This window comes from Ranitomeya variabilis, chromosome 6 (genome assembly GCF_051348905.1).
Source record: "Ranitomeya variabilis isolate aRanVar5 chromosome 6, aRanVar5.hap1, whole genome shotgun sequence".
Lineage (NCBI taxonomy): Eukaryota > Metazoa > Chordata > Amphibia > Anura > Dendrobatidae > Ranitomeya > Ranitomeya variabilis.
Genome location: NC_135237.1, coordinates 104,495,886 through 104,515,182, shown reverse-complemented (window position 1 = coordinate 104,515,182; position 19,297 = coordinate 104,495,886). Strand labels below are relative to the sequence as shown.

General features: G+C 42.9%; 1 protein-coding gene across 3 annotated transcripts in view; it reads left to right on the top strand.

Annotated features, from left to right (window-relative positions):
• The window catches only part of SATB1 (SATB homeobox 1), a 237,401-nt gene that overhangs the window by 41,713 nt on the left and 176,391 nt on the right, over window positions 1-19,297 (top strand). For 2 of the 3 annotated variants that reach the window (XM_077268872.1, XM_077268873.1), the window contains exon 2: window positions 18,586-18,723. The exons of the other annotated variant lie outside the window; for it this stretch is intronic. The gene's annotated coding sequence lies outside the window, so the exon portion shown is untranslated. The remainder of the gene's footprint in view (window positions 1-18,585; window positions 18,724-19,297) is intronic. 3 annotated transcript variants of the gene reach the window in all.

Here is a 19,297-nt window from a genome sequence, read left to right as displayed (position 1 = left end):
CACCTTCCAACAAGACAATGACCCTAAGCACACAGCTAAAATAACAAAGGAGTGGCTTCAGAACAACTCTGTGACCATTCTAGACTGTCCCAGCCATAGCCCTGTCCTAAACCCAATTGAGCTTCTCTGGAGAGACCTGGAAATGGCTGTTCACCAACGTTCACCATCCAACCTGACAGAACTGGAGAGGATCTGCAAGGAAGAATGGCAGAGGATCCCCAAATCCAGGTGTGAAAAACTTGTTGCATCATTCCCAAGGAGACTCATGGCTGTACTAGCTCAAAAGCGTGCTTCTACTCAATACTGAGCAAAGGGTCTGAATACTTATGACCATGTCATATTTCAGCTTTTCTTTTTTATTAAATTTGCAAAAATTACATTTCTGCTTTTTTTCAGTCAAGGTGAGGTGCAGAGTCTACATTAATGAGAAAAAAATGAAATATTTTGAATTGATCAAGTGGCTGCAATGAAACAAAGAGTGAAAAATTTAAAGAGGTCTGAATACTTTCCGTCACCACTGTATATAACTTTGCAGATGCTGATTATATGGACTGAATACAGATAGGAAAATAAGAACTAAGAGCTTTACTGTAGTTTACCTGTACATCTTCCTTCTTATTCAGTTTGAGCCTTAACACTTTGCTTGTCCCAGGAAAAACCACAAGAAGATATCTGGTAACTAATTCTCTGAATAATGTGGGTGGATCTGAGGCAGAGAAACATATTGAACGGAGTAGAAGATATAGAACTTTTCTTGCTCATGGACAGTGATCAGTAATGCATTTAAGTGCTGTAATACCTGGTGCAACCCATGGACAAGAGTGGAGCTGTTTCTGGAAAGAAAAGAATCCTGGAAAACTGCTATCATGGGATTCCTAGATTAATCTATCACATTACTATCAGACTACTAAGAGCCCAGGAGACTTGCACTGAAAGCACAGGGATCAGTTGTGCCATCTTTTTTTCTCCAAATTATTTATGATTAAGAAACGGGGAACTGGGCATGACTCCCAGATAAGTGAACAGCTTTACAACTATGCAGGGTTGTTTCTGCTTGTATAGGAGGCTACTATCATAGTTATATACACATGTTATATAAGCCACTTTAAGGGAACCTGACAGTAGATTAATGCTGCAGGAACGACGGGCAGCATGGATCAGACACTGGCTGCACTATTGCAATTATGTATGTGTTACTCTGAAATACTGCAGCATTTCTGAGCCAACATACTTTTACCATTCATCCCAGATGACTAGCCCAAGAGGTGAGTCACTGCTGGCTTCTGCCCACCCTCTGTGTGTGTTTAAGGGGAGACCTGTCAGTCTAAGAGAACGGTGCACCATGAATCGGCCTCTTGGACTTGTCATCGTAGACACAAAGTCCCGATCATCTTTAAAAGGTATGTTTTCTGTAAAACACCTTAATGTTTCAGAGTAAAACCACCTACAAGACTACCATAATGCAGCCAGTAATGGATGCATTTTGCCCATAGATTGTGCAGCATGAATCTACTGTCAGGTTCCCTTTACCGTCTCTGCAGTTTTCTACCATGTTCTTTATCTGGAATCTCAGCCGAATACAATATGGATATACTTCATAGAAAAGTAAAACTCAGGGATTTCAAGGGATTTTATTTTTAAATTGTTGGTACAAATCTTTTATCCTTGTCACTGTATATCTCTTTTTCTCAAAGTATCCTGAAAACTACTGCTCATGGGGATAATCTATGCTAACAAAATGATTGTTTCTGAAAATCTGTTCCATTTTTCAGAAAATGTATTGGACACACTAAAACACTAAACTGCTTTTGTGATTCCACCTACAGCAAGATGTAAACTGCAAAGAATCCTTTGTGTTAGGAATGTAATAAACACAAGAGTGATAATTCCAATTGTACCGTGTACTGTATGCCGTCCATCACTTATCTGCCTGTCAGGTGGCATCACAGCTCCTCAGTCCATTACTTGGAGGTCTCTGTGCATTTCTACATCCATGTGTGTGTTACCATCAGATTTTTTTCCTCAGAAGTCATCCCAGTTAGTTTCACTTTTTTTTATTGAAGAACTAAAATAAACAAACTTTTTGATGATATTCTAATTTTGTGAGAAACACCTGTATATGTTATACATACTCCCAGCCCATACACTTGTATGAAGGGAAGCCGCGCCCTCTAGTCGGCTATGCCCACCAGACAGCCGCATCACTCACTAAAAATGTATGTAGAGAGGTCACACCCACTAGATGGGCCCTGGATAGGAGTATGTATAACACATACATACCCTCCGGTCCCGGGTCAGAAAACGGCAAATCCCCACAGCAGTCACATAGAGTCTGCAGGGTGGCTGCAGACTTATTTATTTGGACTGTACGACCTCTTTAAAGGAGTTGCCCGCTACTTGGACAACCTATTTTCAATCACTGTGTTGCCACCATGTAAAACAATAACATCCAATGCTCACCTCCGGTGCTGGCACTGTTCCAGCGGTGTTGGTACTGGGAGCCGATGCTGCTGCTCTCTCACTTCCTCCTTATGTCATATTTGTCCGAAGGAGGGGAAGTGAAGTGGCTTCTGATTGGCTGCAGGGCTCACATGGCATAACAATGTCACGCGAGCCCCTTAGCCCCTTAACGACCGCCGATACGCCTTTTAACGGCCGCCGCTAAGGGTACTTAAACCACAGTGCCGTTAATTAATGGCGCTGTGGAAAAAGTGAATAGCGCCCCCCAGAGTCGGATTTTCTCTGGGGTCTCGGTTGCCAAGGGTAGCCGAGACCCCAGAGAACATGATTCGGGGGGCTTTTACCGACCCCCGAGTTGCGATCGCCGGTAATTAACCTATTACTGGCGGTCACAAAAAAAAAAAAAAAATACACGATTTGCCATATAATTTCTCTGTCCTCCGATGTGATCGCACATCGGAGGACAGAGAAATAGGGTCCCCGAATGCCTCCAATAGCCCCCCAATACTCACCTATCTCCCCCGGTGCTCCTCGTGGCTCCCGATGGGCACCGCCATCTTTTTTCCAGGGAAAAAATGGCGGGCGCATGCGCAGTGCGCCCGCCGCCCAGCACCCGGAAGATCTTTGGGGTCTCGGCTGCCGGGGGTAGCCGAGACCCCAAAGAACATGATCGGGGTCGGTTTTTACCGACCCCTGTTTTGCGATCGCCGGTAATTAACTGTTTACCGGCGACCGCAAAAAAAAAAAAAAAAAAAGCGATCTGTAATTCTCTGTCCTCTGATGTGATCGCACATCAGAGGACAGAGAAATAGGGGGATTCGGGGACCCTATCATACTCACCCGGTGTCCCTGGGTCCTCCTGCGTCTCCTCCTGCTGGCCGGCTTCTTCCTCGGGAAAGAAAATGGCGGGCGCATGCGCAGTGTGCCTGCCATCTGCTGCCATCTGCCGGCCGGCAGGAGAGACGAGTTGGGGCTAAAATTAGGGTTAGGGCTAGGGTTAGGGCTAGGGTTAGGGCTAGGGTTAGGGTTAGGGCTAGGGTTAGGGTTAGGGCTAGGGTTAGGGTTAGGGCTAGGGTTAGGGCTAGGGTTGGGGCTAAATTTAGGGTTAGGGTTAGGCTACTTTCACACTAGCGTTTTTTGGCTTCCGTCGCAATGCGTCGTTGGAGAAAAAACGCATCCTGCAAAAGTGTTTGCAGGATGCGTTTTTTTCTCCATTGACTTGCATTAGCGACACATTGCGACGGATTGCCACATATCGCATCCGTTGTGCGACGGATGCGTCGTGCTTTGGCGGACCGTCGGCACAAAAAAACGCTACATGTAACTTTTTTTGTGCGACGTGTCCGCCATTTCCGACCGCGCATGCGCGGCCGGAACTTCGCCCCCGCCTCCCCGCACCTCACAATGGGGCAGCGGATGCGTTGAAAAAACAGCATCCTCTGCACCCGTTGTGCGGCGCTTACAACGCTAGCGTCGGTACGTCGGCCCGACACACTGCGATGGGCCGAGTACGACGCTAGTGTGAAAGTAGCCTTAGGCTTCTTTCAGACTTGCGTCGGTACGGGGCGGTCGCAATGCGTCAGCCCGACGTACCGACGCACGTTGTGAAAATTGTGCACAACGTGGGCAGTGGATGCAGTTTTTCAACGCATCCGCTGCCCAGTCTATGTCCTGGGGAGGAGGGGGCAGAGTTACGGACACGCATGCGCGGAAATGGCGGACGCGACGTACAAAAAAAAAGGTTACATTGAACTTTTTTTGTGACGACGGTCAGCCAAAACACAACGGATCCAGTGCACGATGGACGCGACGTGTGGCCATCCGTCGGTAATACAAGTCTATGGGCAAAAAAGGCATCCTGTGGGCACATTTGCAGGATCCGTTTTTTGTCCAAAATGACAGATTGTGACGGATGCCACACGACGCAAGTGTGAAAGTAGCCTTAGGGTTAGGGTTGGGGCTAAAGTTAGGGCTAGGGTTAGGGTTAAATTTAGGGTTAGGATTGGGGCTAAAGTTAGGGTTAGGGCTAGGGTTGGGGCTAAAATTAGGGTTAGGGTTGGGGCTAAAGATATGGTTAGGGTTGGGCTAAAGTTAGGGATAGAGTTGGGATTAGGGTTAGGGTTTGGATTAGGGTTGGTATTAGGGTTACGGTTGGGATTAGGGTTACGTTTGGGATTAGGGTTGGGATTAGGGTTAGGGTTGGGATTAGGGTTAAGGTTAGGGTTGGGATTAGGGTTAGGGGTGTATTGGGATTAGGGTTAGGTTTGAGGTTAGGGTTGAGATTAGGGTTAGGGGTGTGTTGGATTTTGGGTTTTGATTAGGGTTATGGTTAGGGTTGAGATTAGGGTTGTTTTGGGGTTAGGGTTGTGATTATCGTTAGGGTTGTGATTAGGATTATGGATCGGGTTGAGATTAGGGTTAGGGGTGTGTTGGAGTTAGGGTTGGAGTTAGAATTGGGGGGTTTCCAATGTTTAGGTACATCAGGGGGTCTCCAAACACGACAGCCAATTTTGCGCTAAAAAAGTCAAATGGTGCTCCCTCCCTTCTGAGCTCTGCCGTGCGCCCAAACAGTGGTTTACCCCCACATATGGGGCATCAGCGTACTCGGGATAAATTGGACAACAACTTTTAGGGTCCAATTTCTCCTGTTACCCTTGTGAAAATAAAAACTTGGGGGCTAAAAATCTTTTTTGTGGGAAAAAAAATATTTTTTTATTTTCACTACTCTGCATTATAAACTTCTGTGAAGCACTTGAGCATTCAAAGTTCTCACCACATATCTAGATAAGTTCCTTAGGGGGTCTAGTTTCCAAAATGGGGTCACTTGTGGGGGGTTTCTACTGTTTAGGTACATCAGTGGCTCTGCAAACGCAACATAACGCCCGCAGACCATTCTATCAAAGCCTGCATTCCAAAATGCCGCTCCTTCCCTTCCGAGCTCTGCCGTGCGCCCAAACAGTGGTTTACCCCCACATATTGGGTACCAGCATACTCAGGACAAATTGGACAACAACTTTTGGGGTCCAATTTCTCTTGTTACCCTTGTGAAAATAAAAATTTGGGGGCTAAAAAATCTTTTTTGTGGGAAAAAAATATATTTTTTATTTTCACTACTCTGCATTATAAACGTCTGTGAAGCACTTGGGCATTCAAAGTTCTCACCACATATCTAGATAAGTTCCTTGGGGGGTCTATTTTCCAAAATACGGTCACTTGTTGGGGGTTTCTACTGTTTAGGTACATTAGGGGTCTGCAAACGCAACATAACGCCAGCAGACAATTCTATCAAAGTCTGCATTCCAAAACGGTGCTCCTTCCCTTCCGAGCTCAGCCATGCGCCCAAACAGTGGTTTACCCCCACATATGGGGTACCAGCATACTCAGGACAAATTGGACAACAACTTTTGGGGTCCAATTTCTCTTGTTACCCTTGTGAAAATAAAAACTTGGGGGCTAAAAAAATCTTTTTTGTTAAAAAAAAAATATTTTTTATTTTCACGACTCTGCATTATAAACTTCTGTGATGCACTTGGGCATTCAAAGTTCTCACTACACATCTAGATAAGTTCCATGGGGGGTCTAGTTTCCAAAATGGGGTCACTTTTGGGGGGTTTCTACTGTTTAGGCACATCAGGTGCTCTCCAAACGCGACATGGCGTCCGATCTCAATTCCAGTCAATTTTGCATTGAAAAGTCAAATGGCGCTCCTTTGCTTCCGAGCTCAGCCATGCGCCCAAACAGTGGTTTACCCCCACATATGGGCTGTCGGCGTACTCAGGACAAATTGTACAACAACTTCTGGGGTCCATTTTCTCCTGTTACCCTTGGTAAAATAAAAATTTGGAGGCAAAAAGATCATTTTTGTAGAAAAAATGCAATTTATTTATTTTCACGGCTCTACGTTATAAACTTCTGTGAAGCACCTGGGGGTTTAAAGTGCTCACCACACATATAGATAAGTTCCTTAAGGGGTCTAGTTTCCAAAATGGTGTCATTTGTGGGGGGTTTCCACTGTTTAGGCACATCAGGGGCTCTCCAAACGTGAAATGGCATCCGAGCTCAATTCCAGCCAATTCTACATTGAAAAAGTAAAACAACACTCCTTCTCTTCCAAGCTCTGCGGTGCGCCCAAACAGTGGTTTACCCCCACATATGGGGTATCGACGTACTCAGGAGAAATTGCACAACAACTTTTGTGGTCTAATTTCTCCTGTTACCCTTGTGAAAATAAGAATTTGTGGGCAAAAAAAATCATTTTTGTGAAAACAAATGCGATTTTTTATTTTCACGGCTCTACGTTATAAACTTCTGTGAAGCACTTGAGGGTTCAAAGTGCTCACCACACATCTAGATAAGTTCCTTAAGGGGTCTAGTTTCCAAAATGGTGTCACTTGTGGGGGGTTTCCACTGTTTAGGCACATTACGGGCTCTCCAAACGCGACATGGCGTCCGATCTCAATTCCAGCCAATTCTGCATTGAAACAGTCAAACGGCGCTCCTTCACTTCCAAGCTCTGCGGTGCGCCCAAACAGTGGTTTACGTCCACATATGGGGTATCGGCGTACTCAGGAGAAATTGCACAACAAAATTTGTGGTTAAATTTCTGTTTTTACACTTGTGAAAATTAAAAAAAATGGTTCTGAAGTAAAATGTTTGCAAAAAAAAGTTAAATGTTCATTTTTTTCTTCCACATTGTTTCAGTTCCTGTGAAGTACGTAAAGGGTTAATAAACTTCTTGAATGTGGTTTTGAGCAGCTTGAGGGGTGCAGTTTTTAGAATGGTGTCACACTTGGTTATTTTCTATCATATAGACCCCTCAAAATGACTTCAAAGGTGATGTGGTCCCTAAAAAAAACATGGTGTTGTAAAAATGAGAAATTGCTGGTCAACTTTTAACCCTTATAACTCCCTAACAAAAAAAAATGTTGGTTCCAAAATTGTGCTGATGTAAAGTGGACATGTGGGAAATGTTATTTATTAACTATTTTTCGTGACATATCTCTCTGATTTAAAGGCATAAAAATACAAAGTTTGAAAATTGCAAAATTTTAAAAATTTTCGCCATATTTCCGTTTTTTTCATAAATAATCGCAATATCGAAGAAATGTTACCACTAACTTGAAGTACAATATGTCACGAAAAAACAGTCTCAGAATCAGTGGGATCCGATAAAGCGTTCCAGAGTTATAACCTCATAAAGTGACAGTGGTCAGAATTGTAAAAATTGGCTCAGTCATTAAGTACCAAATTGGCTCTTTCACTAAGGGGTTAAAAGCCAGTCCTTGAGACCTCTATGGTTACTAATGCCGGCGTGCTGTGAGCGCCCCCCTGTGGTCGGCGCTCACAGCACACCTGCAATTCAGCTACATAGCAGCGATCTCATGATCGCTGCTATGTAGCTGAGCCAATCGAGTGGTGCCAGCTTCTAGCCTCCCATGGAGGCTATTGAAGCATGGCACAAGTAAAAAAAAATGTTTTTAAAAATATGAAAAAATATAAAAAATATAAAAGTTTAAATCACCCCCCTTTCGCCCCATCCTAAATAAAACAGTAAAAAAAAATTAAACCTACACATATTTGGTATCACCGCATTCAGAATCGCCCGATCTATCAATAAAAAAAGCATAAACCTGATCGCTAAACAGCGTAGCGAAAAAAAAAATTGAAACTCCAGAATTACGTTTTTTTGGTTGCCGCGACATTGCATTAAAATGCAATAACGGGCGATCAAAAGAACGTATATGCACAAATGTGAAATTATTAAAAACATCAGCTCGGCACGCAAAAAATAAGCACTCACCCGACCCCAGATCACGAAAAATGGAGACACTTCGGGTATCGGAAAATGGCACTTTTTTTTTTTTAAGCAAAGTTTTGAATTTTTTTTTCACCACTTGGATAAAAAATAACCTAGACATGTTAGGTGTCTATGAACTCGTAATGACCTAGAGAATCACAGTGGCAGGTTAGTTTTAGCATTTAGTGAACCTAGCAAAAAAGCCAAACAAAAAACAAGTGTGGGATAGCACTTTTTTTGCAATTTCACCGCACTTGGAATTTTTTTCCCGTTTTCTAGTAAAAGACATGGTAAAACCAATGGTGTCGCACAAAAGTACAACTCGTCCCGCAAAAAATAAGCCCTCACATGACCATATTGACGGAAAAATAAAAAAGTTATAGCTCTGGGAAGGAGGGAAGTGAAAACGCAAAAACAAAAAAGGGCCGGCCCGCGACTTGAAGGGGTTAAAATGTTTAAACATCAGCCATTGGAGCTAGGAGACAGGTATGATTGTAAAACAGAAAACATGTTGATGAATCAGTATATTAAACTAAATTGTAAAGTTACATACTGGCATACCACTCCAGAATACACCAGTATTTATATATCTTATTGTCTAAAATACAATCTAATTAGCAAAACATGAGTTTTATGTCTAAAACTGAGTTTGATTATATTGATGATGTGTTACTCCTACTTTTGTACAATCTGCAATGAAAGAGGTTTTTAAAGATTACATAGGTGCTGAGAAGGAAAAATTTACATCACAAAGCACACATCAAAGGCAATCTAGAATTGACTTACAAAGATAGCAACAAAATCATTTAATAAAAGCAGTCATTCTTCAAATCAGGTATTATACGGGTATGGTTATACAGATGTAGTTCTTGAAGTGGATCCGCTCCAAAATCCATAAAAAAAACAGCTTCAAATACTCTTTGAATCTGCTCCCTATTCATTGTATTGGGTAACACACATTGCTGTTCATGTAGTGGATTTTCTTCCAATGAATTTTTGAAATTCTCGTCACTAAAAAATAAAAATAAATTATATGTCACGTCTTTGATTCAGATTCCTTGTTAAATCTGCTAAAAACTTGACACTGTCAAGTCAAAAGTCTGCAGAAAATTATGCAGGGGGGAAAAAACTTCAAAAAACTTCTCAAAATCGTCAGAAAACATTATGTAATACAACCAACCAATAACAACATAAGCTATTTGTTGAGGGTCTTTGTACTGCAGTGCGCAGGCGCCGGGCCTCTCTGATCTTTCCCGGCGCCTTCGCACTGCAGTACTTTGATCTGCCCTCAACAGGACAGACAAAGTACGCCTGCGCCGGAGCCGCAGTGTGAAGACAAGAAGAGGACGTCATCGTAAGAAGATGGGAGGCCCCGGACCGGACCGTGACGCCCATGGGACCAGAACTGCAGTGGGACCACCCCTGGGTGAGTATAATATAACCTCTTTTTCTCATCTCTCAGGATACATTGGGGGTTTATCTACAGCATTCCAGAATGCTGTAGATAAGCCCCTGATGCCAGTGGGCTTAGCTCACCTTCGATTTTGGAGGTGGCAGGTTCCCTTTAATCTGATCAGCATATCTGAGCAGACTTTGGTCCTAGTGATGTCCTCGTGAGGTCAGCTTTTCCATGGACCGAGAATATGATTGTGTGAGTGTACATAAAATAGTTAGGCTGGTTCCACATGAAACACGGACCGTCCCTGATCACAATACCCATCCTAACCACCATGTCATCTGATCTGAGTGTCATTAGCAGATCAATTAATTGTTAGATTTGATAGTGTCATTAGCAAATCAATTAATTGTTAGCCTATTATTATTTTGACAGTGTATTTCTCAATGATTTCCATTGGGAATATTATGTGTATGGCCATTAATGTTATTTCCACCTCTTACAACTCCCAAAGTATAACGTATGTGTTTTATACTGCTTGTAAAAAATGAAAGACACTTTATAAGTTTTGAAGGTTTTATTGATCAAAAAAATAGAATATATCAGACATATCACATTTCAGTAGAATTACAGACCAACATTTTACAATTATTACAGAATGATATAAAGCATTACAATAATATACAGCCGTGTTGAATTTAATAAAATATACAATTGCAATTTTTTTACAGAATAATATACAATAAAGTATTTAATAATATATACTATCACAGTTATTTTACATTTATTACTGCATAATATAAAGCATTACAACTAGTGTTGAGCGATACCGTCCGATACTTGAAAGTATCGGTATCGGAAAGTATCGGCCGATACCGGCAAAGTATCGGATCCAATCCGATACCGATACCCGATACCAATACAAGTCAATGGGACTCAGGTATCGGACGGTATTCCTGATGGTTCCCAGGGTCTGAAGGAGAGGAAACTCTCCTTCAGGCCCTGGGAACCATATTAATGTGTAAAAGAAAGAATTAAAATAAAAAATATCGCTATACTCACCTGTCCGACGCAGCCGGGACCTCAGCGAGGGAACCGGCAGCGTTGTTTGTTTAAAATTCGCGCTTTTACTTGGTTACGTGAGGTCCCGGCTTGTGATTGGTCAGGGCGGCCATGTTGCCGGGACGCGGACCAATCACAGCAAGCCGTGACGAAATTACGTCACGGCTTGCTGTGATTGGTCCGAGTCCGGGCAACATGGCCGCCATTAACCAATCACAAGCCGTGACGTCACGGGAGGCTGGACATGCGCGTATTTTGAAAAGCGCGCGTGTCCAGCCTCCAGTGACGTCCCGGCTTATGATTGGTCACGGCGCCATGTTGCCGGGACGCGGACCAATCACAGCAAGCCGTGACGAAATTACGTCACGGCTTGCTGTGATTGGTCCGCGTCCCGGCAACATGGCCGCCATTAACCAATCACAAGCCGTGACGTCACGGGAGGCTGGACACGCGCGCTTTTCAAAATACGCGCATGTCCAGCCTCCCGTGACGTCCCGGCTTGTGATTGGTTAATGGCGGCCATGTTGCCGGGACGTCACTGGAGGCTGGACACGCGTGCTTTTCAAAATACGCGCATGTCCAGCCTCCCGTGACGTCCCGGCTTGTGATTGGTTAATGGCGGCCATGTTGCCGGGACGTCACTGGAGGCTGGACATGCGCGCTTTTCAAAATACGCGCATGTCCAGCCTCCCGTGACGTCACGGCTTGTGATTGGTTAATGGCGGCCATGTTGCCGGGACGTCACTGGAGGCTGGACACGCGCGCTTTTCAAAATACGCGCATGTCCAGCCTCCCGTGACGTCACGGCTTGTGATTGGTTAATGGCGGCCATGTTGCCGGGACGCGGACCAATCACAGCAAGCCGTGACGTAATTTCGTCACGGCTTGCTGTGATTGGTCCGCGTCCCGGCAACATGGCCGCCCTGACCAATCACAAGCCGGGACTTCACGTAACCAAGTAAAAGCGCAAAATTTAAACAAACAACGCTGCCGGTTCCCTCGCTGAGGTCCCGGCTGCGTCGGACAGGTGAGTATAGCGATATTTTTTATTTTAATTCTCTTTTTTACACATTATTACATTAATGTTGTTGCGATACCCGATACCCGATATCACAAAAATATCGGATCTCGGTATCGGAAATTCCGATACAGCAAGTATCGGCCGATACCCGATACTTGCAGTATCGGAATGCTCAACACTAATTACAACTCAAACAATTATTTTACAATTAATACATAAATAAAGTATTTAATAACATACACTAGCAGTTATTTTACAATTATTTCAGACAGCTGACATTACACATTAAAGGTACCGTCACACTAAGCGACGCTGCAGCGATAGCGACAGCAATGCCGATCGCTGCAGCGTCGCTGTGTGGTCGCTGGAGAGCTGTCACACAGACCGCTCTCCAGCGACCAGCGATGCCGAGGTCCCCGGGTAACCAGGGTAAACATCGGGTTGCTAAGCGCAGGGCCGCGCTTAGTAACCCGATGTTTACCCTGGTTACCAGCGTAAAAGTTAAAAAAACAAACAGTACATGCTCACCTGCGCGTCCCCCAGCCTCTGCATCCTGACGCTGACTGAGCTCCGGCCCTAACAGCAGAGCGGTGACGTCACCGCTGTTGCTTTCACTTTCAGTTTAGGGCCGGCGCTTTAGTGTCAGGAAGCAGAGGCTGGGGGACGCGCAGGTGAGTATGTACTGTTTGTTTTTTTAACTTTTACGCTGGTAACCAGGGTAAACATCGGGTTACTAAGCGCGGCCCTGCGCTTAGTAACCCGATGTTTACCCTGGTTACCAGTGTAAAATATCGCTGGTATCGTCGCTTTTGCTGTCAAACACGGCGATACACGGCGACCTAGCGACCAAATAATGTGCAGACCTTCTAGCAGCGACCAGCAATTTCACAGCGGGATCCAGATCGCTGCTGCGTGTCAAATACAGCGATATCGCCATCCAGGTCGCTGCAACGTCACGGATTGCTGGCGATATCGCCTAGTGTGACGGTACCTTTAGAATGAAGCACAATTTTTCAGCAAACTCAGAGCCTGTTTTAGGGAGATTATTAGCTGGTGATAAGGTTATCAGATAACTGACCACTAACCCAGCAATACCTCATCTGTCCAGAGGCTACTATCTTAAGGCCCCGTCTCACATAGCGAGATCGCTAGCGAGATCGCTGCTGAGTCACAAGTTTTGTGACGCAACAGCGACCTCCATAGCGATCTCGCTATGTGTGACACGTACCAGCGATCAGGCCCCTGCTGCGAGATCGCTGGTCGTGTCGGAATGGCCTGGACCTTTTTTTGGTCGTTGAGGCCCCGCTGACATCGCTGAATCGGTGTGTGTGACACCGATCCAGCGATGTCTTCACTGGTAACCAGGGTAAACATCGGGTTACTAAGCGCAGGGCCGCGCTTAGTAACCCGATGTTTACCCTGGTTACCAGCGTAAATGTAAAAAAAAACAAACACTACATACTCGCCTTCTGATGTCCGTCAGGTCCCTTGCCGTCTGCTTCCTGCTCTCACTGACTGCCGGCCGTACAGTGAGAAGTGAGAGCACAGCAGTGACGTCACCGCTGCGCTCTGCTCTCACTGTACGGCGGCTCAGTCAGTCAGAGCAGGAAGCAGACGGCAAGGGACCTGGACACCGAAAGGCGAGTATGTAGTGTTTGTTTTTTTTGGTAACCAGGGTAAACATCGGGTTACTAAGCGCGGCCCTGCGCTTAGTAACCCGATGTTTACCCTGGTTACCCGGGTGCTGCAGGGGGACTTCGGCATCGTTGAAGACAGTTTCAACGATGCCGAAGTCGTTCCCCTGATCGTTGGTCGCTGGGGAGAGCGGTCTGTGTGACAGCTCCCCAGCGACCACACAGCGACTTACCAACGATCACGGCCAGGTCATATCGCTGGTCGTGATCGTTGGTAAATCGCTAAGTGAGACGGGGCCTTTATAGCAAGCCCAAGGAGCCTGGTCAGCTAAAACCAGCCACCCATCGTATTGTCAGCTAAAACCAACCATACTGGGATGCACGTAAAAGATATTTTATTAATGAGACACCAGAAATGAATAATAATCATACTTACAATCAAAGATCTCATTACTGCATTAACAGCTATCACAAAGGTTTAACAGCTGTCATAAAGGGCCATACATTGGTGTTTATAAAGGTGTTGTGTTCTATAAGCTGAATGTGCAGGACATAGATTATCCTTCAGAAACTCAGATAATATTTGGTTGTTTCTTTTTAAATCATTATTAAAGAATTCCAATATCTTGTTATAAGAAAGTCCCTGGGCAAAATTATACAGAAAAAAAAATTCCCGCACATGAAGCTATGAAGCTATGCAATGTATCTTGCATTTGACGATTTTGATTGCAATATAACTTGCAGTTCCCATTCAAGAATGTCGCAAAATCGCAAGGATAAAAATTTTTTTGGCTCAAATCCGTAACCATCGAAAAATATGGCTTTTTTATTATTGCAGAGTACAATCAATATCCAATGCTGACTGCTTTGTCCTGATGTCTCCGTATTTATGATGTATGCAGCGGGCAAGGTTACAATGAACAGTTATGTCCACACTGTCTTTTTTTCTGCTTCATGAGCAAGTTAGCTAAAAAAAGGAGGCAAAAATTATCAAAATTATTGAAAAAGCTGTTCAGTTAGTTTGTATGAGAAAAGGACTTGCTGGCCATACAGTGGGGCAAAAAAGTATTTAGTCATTCAGCAATAGTGCAAGTTCCACCACTTAAAAAGATGAGAGGCGTCTGTAATTTACATCATAGGTAGACCTCAACTATGGGAGACAAACTGAGAAAAAAAAAAAACAGAAAATCACATTGTCTGTTTTTTTATCATTTTATTTGCATATTATGGTGGAAAATAAGTATTTGGTCAGAAACAAAATTTCATCTCAATACTTTGTAATATATCCTTTGTTGGCAATGACAGAGGTCAAACGTTTTCTGTAAGTCTTCACAAGGTTGCCACACACTTTTGTTGGTATGTTGGCCCATTCCTCCATGCAGATCTCCTCTAGAGCAGTGATGTTTTTGGCTTTTCGCTTGGCAACACGTACTTTCAACTCCCTCCAAAGGTTTTCTATAGGGTTGAGATCTGGAGACTGGCTAGGCCACTCCAGGACCTTGAAATGCTTCTTACGAAGCCACTCCTTCGTTGCCCTGGCGGTGTGCTTTGGATCATTGTCATGTTGAAAGACCCAGCCACATTTCATCTTCAATGCCCTTGCTGATGGAAGGAGGTTTGCACTCAAAATCTCACGATACATGGCCCCATTCATTCTTTCATGTACCCGGATCAGTCGTCCTGGCCCCTTTGCAGAGAAACAGCCCCAAAGCATGAAGTTTCCACCACCATGCTTTACAGTAGGTATGGTGTTTGATGGATGCAACTCAGTATTCTTTTTCCTCCAAACACGACAAGTTGTGTTTCTACCAAACAGTTCCAGTTTGGTTTCATCAGACCATAGGATATTCTCCCAAAACTCCTCTGGATCATCCAAATGCTCTCTAGCAAACTTCAGACGGGCCCGGACATGTACTGGCTTAAGCAGTGGGACACGTCTGGCACTGCAGGATCTGAGTCCATGGTGGCGTAGTGTGTTACTTATGGTAGGCCTTGTTACATTGGTCCCAGCTCTCTGCAGTTCATTCACTTGGTCCCCCCGCGTGGTTCTGGGATTTTTGCTCACCGTTCTTGTGATCATTCTGACCCCACGGGGTGGGATTTTGTGTGGAGCCCCAGATCGAGGGAGATTATCAGTGGTCTTGAATGTCTTCCATTTTCTAATTATTGCTCCCACTGTTGATTTCTTCACTCCAAGCTGGTTGGCTATTGCAGATTCAGTCTTCCCAGCCTGGTGCAGGGCTACAATTTTGTTTCTGGTGTCCTTTGACAGCTCTTTGGTCATCACCATAGTGGAGTTTGGAGTCAGACTGTTTGAGGGTGTGCACAGGTGTCTTTTTATACTGATAACAAGTTTAAACAGGTGCCATTACTACAGGTAATGAGTGGAGGAAAGAGGAGACTCTTAAAGAAGAAGTTACAGGTCTGTGAGAGCCAGAAATCTTGATTGTTTGTTTCTGACCAAATACTTATTTTCCACCATAATATGCAAATAAAATGATAAAAAAAACAGACAATGTGATTTTCTGGATTTTTATTTCTCAGTTTGTCTCCCATAGTTGAGGTCTACCTATGATGTAAATTACAGACGCCTCTCATCTTTTTAAGTGGTGGAACTTGCACTATTGCTGAATGACTAAATACTTTTTTGCCCCACTGTACGTACACGTTCTGGAACATCTCTAAAAACACTAAAGGGACTCTGTTACCTGAATTTGGAGGGAACAATTTTCAGCCATAGAGGCGGGGTTTTCGGGTGTTTGATTCACCCTTTCCTTACCCGCTTGCTGCATGCTGGCTGCAATATTGGATTGAAGTTCATTTTCTGTCCTCCGTAGTACATGCCTGCACAAGGCAATGTAAGATACCAGTCATAAGTATGTTGTACATTTTTCTATTGTTTTCCACTAGGAAGACACTCAAAACTTCACAAAAGAAGTCAATACGAAGGCTAAAAAAGCATTTTCTTCATTATTTAATTGAGTTAAAAAATGTCTGGAAAATGGCAGTAAAATGAGCCCCAAACCACCGCTGATAAAAATGACAGAAAACAATGATGAAAAAGTGCCCAGAAAATGAAAAAAGAGATACAGATAAAAGATGATCCAGGTTTACAAAGCTCAGAAGAAAAGAAGCCACTCCTAAAGCCTCTTGTGCTTGAAAAATAGAAAATGACATACTGTGAACATACCTTTATGCTATGTTTACTGTGAGGTTCTTGAGAAAGGATGTGCCCCAAAAGCCACTTTAAAAACAGACTAAAATATGTTTAAAAAAAACTCTTCCTCTTCATTTCCAAGGGAAATCCACTTTGCTGTTCATATGAAGAGTTTTTTCCCTGAAAAGGTTTTGAAAAACATCTAGTGGAAAAAAATAGTGCATGTCAATTACTGAAACAATCCGATCGAAACCAGCCACAGTCAAATCAAAAGGTTGCAAAAAAAAAACACTTTAGGTAAAAAAAATAAAATCTTCCAAAACCTTTTCGGAAAAAGAAAATCTCCAAAAAGTCATTTTTTTCTGCTTGAAAACCATGCCTCCGAAAACTCAGTGTGAACAAAGCCTAAAACAAATTACATCACACATTAGGTGAAAAGGACAGGTCGACTCCTTCGTGCTCCTCCACCCGTCTGCACAGTGACCTCCGAAAATGTCACAGAGCATATCCTCATTGTTCTCATATGTCCAGATATTGGCTGCAAAGCAAGCCACTGAAGTTGTATAAATGGCAAATTGGAAAATGTATTCAGTACATAAAGAACAGAATTTATGGAACGACATTTGTATCAATCTAGCATATACTGTATATTATTAGCACAAAGAACCAACCAGATAAACGATGTCATAAACATTAAAGGGGGTGGACATTACTTTTATATTGATAGCCTATCCTTAAATAGGACACTAATATCTTGTTAGTGGGGATGCAACACCTTGCAACCTCCGCTGATCACATGATACCGATGTTCGCCAATCGCCAGAAATTCTCAGATGCTGCAAGAACACATAATCTCTTTTCTATAGTGGCCATGGCCAGGTACTACAAATTCACCCTCTATTCAAATGAATCTGTAGTACCCGACTGCTGACACTATAGAAATTACAGAGCTGCTTTTTTCAGGCAGCATCTGAGAACTTCTAGGTGGCGCAGATGAAAGCTTATCAGCTCAATGCTTGGTGTTGCACACCCACCAATCAAATATAAATGGGCTAGTCTAAGAATAGGCTATCAATAACAAAAGTAGTGGCTAATGTCTTTAAAGAAGCACTCCCATCAAAATTTTTACCATCTCAATATATTGCAGTCATCATATTATATAGCACTATGTACTTACAATTGCTCATTTTACCCTTCCACCCAGATAATTATTCTCTTTTCCATTAGGTCTATGACATAAAGTGATTAAAAACTGACTAGCTGAGTCCTTCTAAGTTCTATGTAGAAATAGTTATAAGTCACTGCAAAAGTCCCTGGCAGTAGGGAGGAAGAAGGGAAAAAAAGAGAATAATTAGCTGTGCTGAAAGGCGAAATGAGCAATTGTAAGCACACAGTGTTATATAATATGATGATTGCAATATATTAAGAGGGTAAAAACTTTGATAGGAGTGCTTCTTTAAAATCTCCAGGCGCTCACAAAATAATTTAATAATTATGATGTAACCAAGTCTGCAAAACCCATAAAGTAATGAAGAGAATAGATTTTAGATACCAGATAGAATACAGCTGATAAAATTACAGATCTTGTCTATTAGTTATGTGCAAGACAATCTCATGAAGGTGCTATTTATCTTACGTATGCATGGTTTGGCTGACAGCTTAACAGCTTCCTGAAATAAACATTATGTTGTGGTTTGGTGCATGTGCACTCATATTATCTTGCCCCTACCCAACAGTGTCTGCATTTTAATATTTACCTGTGGTGAAATCTACAAAACCTGTCTCTTCCTGACTCTAGCATAGTTATTATTCCGAGCTAAGAGGCCTACTATTTTAGTGGTATGTACATGCCAGACTAGAAAAACATTGCTTTGCGTTTCCCTTGCATTACTAAATTGCAAATGAAAAGGCAAATCATACCTTTCCGAACACATGCTTAGCATGCCATTTACATTGTGAGCAGAAAGACAGCTGTAGAGTGTAGACTACTGAATTGGGAGCATTACAGACAATTCACATTAGCAAAGCTTTTCATTTATTTCTTTATTTTTGTTACAGAGCAAACTGTGGAAATAACTGTCATCAGAGGCAGATTTGCTTGTTTATTTGTCTAACTGGGTGGATACCTGGAGGAAATGAAGACTAACACGTTTTAGTTCTGGTTTGTCTTTTGCATGGCCCATTTCCCGATCAAAGGTATTTTCCCTCTTTATAAATGTTACATTATTGGGTTTTTACAAAATGTATTACAGTAATATTCAAATGCACCTTGATAATAGAAATGTACTCATCCAAACCAAAGAACTGCAAATTAAAGTTGTGGCCAAAGATTTTCAGACTTAGACAAATTTTGATTTTCACAATGTTGCTTCAATGTTTTTCGATCTTTTAGTCTAATGTTTCTATGGTTAGTGAAGTACAATTATAAACATATCATAAGTTTTTAAACTTTTATTGACAAATACATTAAGTTTATGCAAAGTCGCAATATTCTCAGTGTTGACCCTTATTTTCTAAGACTTCTGTAATTCGCCCTGGCATCTGGATATCAGCTTGTGGGCCAAAACCTGGCTGAAGGAAACTCATTCTTGCCTAATCAGTGCTTGGAATTTAACACAGTTTCTGTTTTTTGTTTGTCCACTTGCTTTTGAGACCTGGGGAGTTTCCTGGGCATGGAAAAGAAATTTGAATGTTTTTTTTCACCACGGCACTTAGTTATAACTTTTGTGAAATGGTGCTCTTTGCTTTTGGTAGTAGTCACCATTTTGTC